The 6,000-nt window shown below is 41.4% G+C and overlaps 1 protein-coding gene across 1 annotated transcript in view; it reads right to left on the bottom strand.

The window, feature by feature from the left end:
- LOC115238954 (protein trachealess) overlaps positions 1 to 6,000 on the bottom strand; it is an 88,637-nt gene that overhangs the window by 41,007 nt on the left and 41,630 nt on the right. The window lies entirely within an intron of this gene.

Genomic DNA, 6,000 nt, shown 5'->3' with positions numbered 1-6,000 from the left:
ATAGATTTTGTTTTGGGGGGGGCACCGCGGGGGGGGGGGGGATGCGCGAGCCCTTAAAACGTCTGACAAGTCGTGCGTCTGTCTACCCCGTCCCTAGTCCTCTTCCCCCTGGTGTCTCTTAAAATCGCGAGATTTTCAAAACAGATGCACCCTGCCGCCCCCGTGAAATAGCTTTTTAAACTCCTCGACCGATGTTACGCGTTATAAGAGAGGCGGGCGAACAACTCCCCATCTGCTCCCGAATATTCTGATCCTGGCAGTAACAGTCTTAAAGGGCCATTTCATATTTTCCGAGCGATATCCTTACTCTCGAGCGCTTCTCTACCACAGTCTCCTTGCTGTAAAGTAGCGAATATTTATGAGGAGCTTCTATAAATGACGCATACCTCTATATATCGGTCGCTATTTCATTCGTTATTGTTCACGTTGCGGAGAATATATGTATATATCAATAGTATATATTATATAATTAAAAGTCAATATTTTCAAAATTAACAGTACGCGAATTTTACAATTATTATAATAATTCGTCGTTATTCTGCTAAATTATTACATCTTTTAATTTTCTCCAGTAAAACATATCTCTTCTCGCTTTAACGATGCGGCTCTGACGTGCACCTGGCAGATGGCAACCCGCCGTAAACGAAATTTTTCTGTATAGATAATCTTTATATAAATAAATTAATTCATTTTGCTCATTTGTATAACATCGGTTCGCGTATAATAATAACTCTCATCGTTATAACGCGCGTGTCGTATATAGAACATATTGTCTGTACATGATATGTCATCTACAAATTGTCTACCATGTGTCCCGCTATATCATCAAGACATTGACCTCGTAATACCGAGGACCCCAAATAAATATAGCACATATTACGCGTTAGGCATTAGACCCTAATGGGATTTACGCGAGTCTTAATCAGACGTTTCAGGCGCGATATAAGGGATACGTATTATGATCTTTCCTCCCTCCCTCCTCTCCCTCCCCTTCGCTCCCACGCTGCTATATATGAAAATAAAGAATAAAATTTGTTAAATTGTCAAAATTACTCTTTAAAATGTAGATGTAAAATTATATGTAGTTATACATATAGTGTGAATGATTTAATGCGTCCTCTTAAAAAGTGGCTAATGTTTTCCATTTTTTTTTATTATTTTAATCTTTCACGAAAAATTATTCATCAAATCTAGAAATATTTTGGATATAAATACATGTGTATATATAATTATATTTTTCTATATATTATATATGTATTATAAAGATCCATAAAATTTTTATGATATATAATAAACAATAATAATATTTAAGGATTCTTGTCTACTCTTTCTCCCTCTTTCTCGGGTTTATTATCGTTTAAAAAAAATACATTTCATTTAAATATAGTTTCTCCAACATCATCTGTTCCTCTCTCAGATAAATGAAATCTGTTATACCGACAAAGAAGAGAGAAAGCAGTTTACGAGTACAAGTTGCAGCCGTGTGGTGGCAGACAAGACTGGAAAAGAATTTTACTAAGGTCTCTTTCGTTTCATATCAAAAAGGAGAAAATATAATACAAATCTCTTGAATTAAAATTATACGCTAAAATTCCACTAATTTCTCTCCCAATCAATTATAATCTCTTATTGTTGATGTAATATTGCTTCTTCTAATCTTAGAAGATTATCGTATTTCTACGATAATATGTAATTTATGTATTTATATGTTAAATAAAAAAATGTAATATAATTTATCAAAAAAGATATATAACAATATATATAAAATAGTTCCTTTAAATTTCATTAATTATATTCGCAATTATTCATTTTATCACGCATAATAAAATAAAATAAGTAAAATTTATAATTCAATATCTCTCCTATTGCACGATCGCGATACGATATCTGAAACGAATGATAAAAAAAAGATTCAGATTCCTTACTTGAACTATCGAAAATTCTTTGTTAGGTGAGAGTGTGAAATAATCGTCCACTAATAGAGGCGCCTTTACGACGTTTTATAACGCTCAATCTCGGAAACGGTTCTTGCTTTGGCACCGCGTGTCACGCAATTACACCCCAGCCTTCCGCGCGGTGGTGTCGCAGCGGGATATTCCGGACGATGAAAGGAGGGAACGTGTAATCACGCTAATTGAGTGTAGATAGGCCTCGTTGACGACTCCTTCATTACACCGCAAGAAGGGTCCTAACCGCACAATTACCCACTAAGTTCAACGCTGTCATCTTTCTGTGCCGCGGCACCGAAGCGGCGCAACGTTTTCGATATCCGTGATAAGCCTCGAAAGCGAGATCGCGGGCGACCGGCATTCGATCCGACGTCATTTTTCGCGCAGAAGAGTAGCGAAGATATATATTTCTCGCTGGCAAAGTATATCCCCGTCCATTTTAATTAATTCTCGCGAAGAGCGAATGGCGTCAAAAAAATATTATGTTTTCGGCGATTATTCGTTTGTTACATAACGGAATAAATTTCTCGCGCGACGCGACACGAATCGCAAAATCGTCATTTATTAGAAAAATGGCACGACAAAAATGGTCCGATTCTCGAAGGCTTTCCTTATTAAGTTCACACTTTTCGTAAGGTTTCTCGCAGGGGCGGACACCGCGCGGGAATACCAATGAGTTACCGGTATCCGCGGGATGCCAGTCCGCGGGATGGTAAAGGAGAGGGGTAGGTAGGGCACGGTCGATGGATCCAGGAAAGGAGGGTGTTGTCGGAGCTTAAGAGTCGAATCGTGCCTTTGTACGGTACAAGCAGGCAGGGATGTTCCGGCATCCGGCGTGTTCCTGCAGCGTGATTGATCACCGTGTCTATCGTCACTTTTGTCAATTTTCTCATTCTCAGTCTCAATGAATCCTCGATGCTTCGAATTCCGTTTAGGAAATACTGTCGCTTTCTATATCGATATCGATGAATACACGCGTCGCGTTTGACGAGAGGGCTAATTGCGAGAGAGCTTCTTCTCACCAATTTTCATCGGTACTTGTCGAAGAAACTGTCGCCCGTTCACGACGGTTACAATTGGCGAATGACATAAATCCTCCGATGCTGGTTACTTTGGCGAGTATAGTGCCCGAAATTTGAACGAAAACAGAAGTCGAGGAAATAGCGGCTATATGGAGGGAAGTAGGGAGAGAACCAGCTGGCTCTGTCTTGTCGGAGGCATTAATCATCGAAGTATCTAAATGACGGGATTCCGATGTATTACCATATAAATGACATCATATTTCTGGTCAGGTTTCCCCAGTTTGTCGGGTCGCTCCGACGTGATGTATGGACAACGGCATATTGGCGGGGCCAACCACCCGCTACGTCACCCCTATCGGCTCGGACTCTTACGCTATCGTTCCGCCTATCGTCGTCGCGTCATCCTGGTTTCCTCGTTTTGGCTCTCTCGCCAACGACTGGTTAGTCTCTCGTTCAAAGTCCTGTTGCAATTAACGAACCGATTTTATCGTCGTTGAGCGCGCGCGTTAGGTTCACGTAGCGTCTCCATGAGAAACGCGTCTCTCTCTCTCTCTCTCTCTCTCTCTCTGTCTTTCTCGCGCGTTTTGTCTCCCGCGCGCGGACGAAATCGAAATTAGTTTTCGACTTGATGGCGATGCGCAATTATGCATCACAACCCTACATACATAGCGTACGCATGCACCGCAAACTGGCCCGGCCAAGCGCGCGCGGTCCGTCGGGTACATTTCAATTATTAGAGGGAATTACTACGAACGTCCATCATCTTCTATACTTATTTTCTGCTCACGACCACCACGACCACCGCGGCACAAAACTAAACTCGGCTCTATGCTCACCATGGAGATGATCCTATGAGGTTATATGCGAGGTAGGCATCATCAGAGCGCATCATCAGAGCGGTGAGAAAATAGCCTTCAATTGTGATTACAGGGGCGGCTCGGGTTCGCCTCGGCTTCGCTCACTGACTGAATCCGTCCGTCCGGTCCGTCCGTCCGTCCGTTCGTCCGTCCATCCATTCTTTCGTTTCGTACCTTTGCAGTTACGTTGCACGCATCCACGTGTGGGAAGATACCGCGATTTAAGTAATACATCGCTCGATACATACCGCCTGCCGCCTGACGTCTCCTCTCGCCAATCTTATCCCGCTCCGATAAATATTATTAAAAAAAGAAAACGCGCGTGTGGGAGTAGAGTCGAAATTTTTTACATACCGAAGAGAGCAATGTCGCGTGCTTTTTCCCGAAAACACGCGAAACGGGTCGGCGAACTCTCCGGTGGGAAAAAGGTGCGGAATAATACGGCAAGAAAGTTACAAGTATGACTAAGCAACAAGGTAAGGAAGATGTGACACGATGACTCCCATCGGAGTGATACCGTAATGAAGCTCCTACCGTGGTCCATGACTGAACCGCCGCCGCCGCTCCCTCCGTCCCTAGGCGTACCGCATTACTAGATTAGACGGAGACCCTTAGTAAGTGCACTATTCCCTTAATCCCAGCGATACTTCCCAAAGTGCGTCTTATATAATAAACAAAGGCGACTCCGTCCGAGGCGACATACAACCGCGATAAGAAATTAGCGCATGCAAGAATCTGACGTATCAGATACGTACATCTTGATATATGTATATGTACAGGGTGTCCCGCGAGTAGTTGCTGCAACTAATTGGTTGTCATTTTTAAACGCGCATAAACAGCAGAGAAAATAAAATAACTTCTAGTAGAGGACATTTGAGATTTTTATTTATATGTGGGCTAAACACATTTAGAGATATTTTTATTATTTAATAAATGTTTATAAAAAAATGCCAAATATCGATAATCTTAATAATATATATTTTCCAAGTGTCATCTCTCATAATTGAAACAGAAATTAAGTCTTTTTCGTAATGAATGGCATTTCAAAAAAAAGATGTTATATAAAGTTCTTTACAATTTTCGAAAGAGACTTGATTTCTGTTTGCATTCTAACAGTGCACACTTTGAAAATATATCATTAAAATTGTCGATATTTAGCATTTTTGTTATAAACGTTTATAAATGATAAGAATATTTCCAATTGTCTTTAGTCCATATATAAATAAAACTCAAATATTTTTTATTAAAAGATATTTTACTTTTCCTGCTCTCTATGTGCATTTAAAAATGACAGCTGATTATATATACATATAAACGCAGCAAAATTTTCATGAAACAATCTGTAAAACGCACGCGAGAAACAATATTTATATGCCACAATACGCACGATTCGTTCCGATGAATAAATCGCGAGTAATCTTTCACGTACTAGCGTTATGTATTACGCAATCGAGCGTATGTCATACGCGTACATGTAATAACGAAATCGTAAGACGCTTAGAAATTGTTGTGCGAGGGTAACTTTCGCGCGGAATTAAGTTTTCTCTAATGCCTCTTGTTCTCGCGGGCCTAATGCGCTGTTTAAGCCGAGGGGTTTTAAGTTAATGCTCAGCGCACGGATTTGCGCGAGCGACTTTCGTAAGCTCGGGCGAGAACGCGCAACTTTGTTGCATAAAAATATTACTTTCTCGAATACTCTCGCGTGTACTTTACTTTACGCGAGATTCGTTCCGTCGTCGGTAAATTTATAGTTAGGCAACATCTCGAAAATATCGCCATTTAAGCGTAAACCGAAGGTCAAGAAGCTTAAGAGCGGGTTAGCGCACGTCATCTCGTACGTCAAAGGAGCTGATCAGCGGTTTGTATTTCGCTCGCACTTTTGCCCGGGCTCGTTCGATCGAGTGAAAGGAGACGGACAGAAACGCGCGGGTTAAATTAATTACAGGGGCAAGGGAAGGCGAGCAAAACGCGATCATAAACAAGTGGGATGACCGGCCGATCATTAGCTCCGATAATCGTGATAATAACGTGGCGATGCACGTGCACGCTTTTGACGAGCGCGCTCTCTCGCGAATCCGTAGATTGCCCCCTTTTCAAACGTGATCGTTCGTAAACGCGATACTGCGTTAAGAGCGCGATCTGTTCTAAGAATCGATACGCAAATCAATTGCA

The sequence above is a fragment of the Formica exsecta genome, unplaced genomic scaffold, assembly GCF_003651465.1.
Source record: "Formica exsecta isolate Colony F162 unplaced genomic scaffold, ASM365146v1 scaffold363, whole genome shotgun sequence".
In the NCBI taxonomy this organism is placed as follows: Eukaryota; Metazoa; Arthropoda; class Insecta; order Hymenoptera; family Formicidae; genus Formica; species Formica exsecta.
The sequence above is the reverse complement of the archived record's forward strand: the minus strand, read 5'-3'. Positions and strand labels throughout refer to the sequence as shown.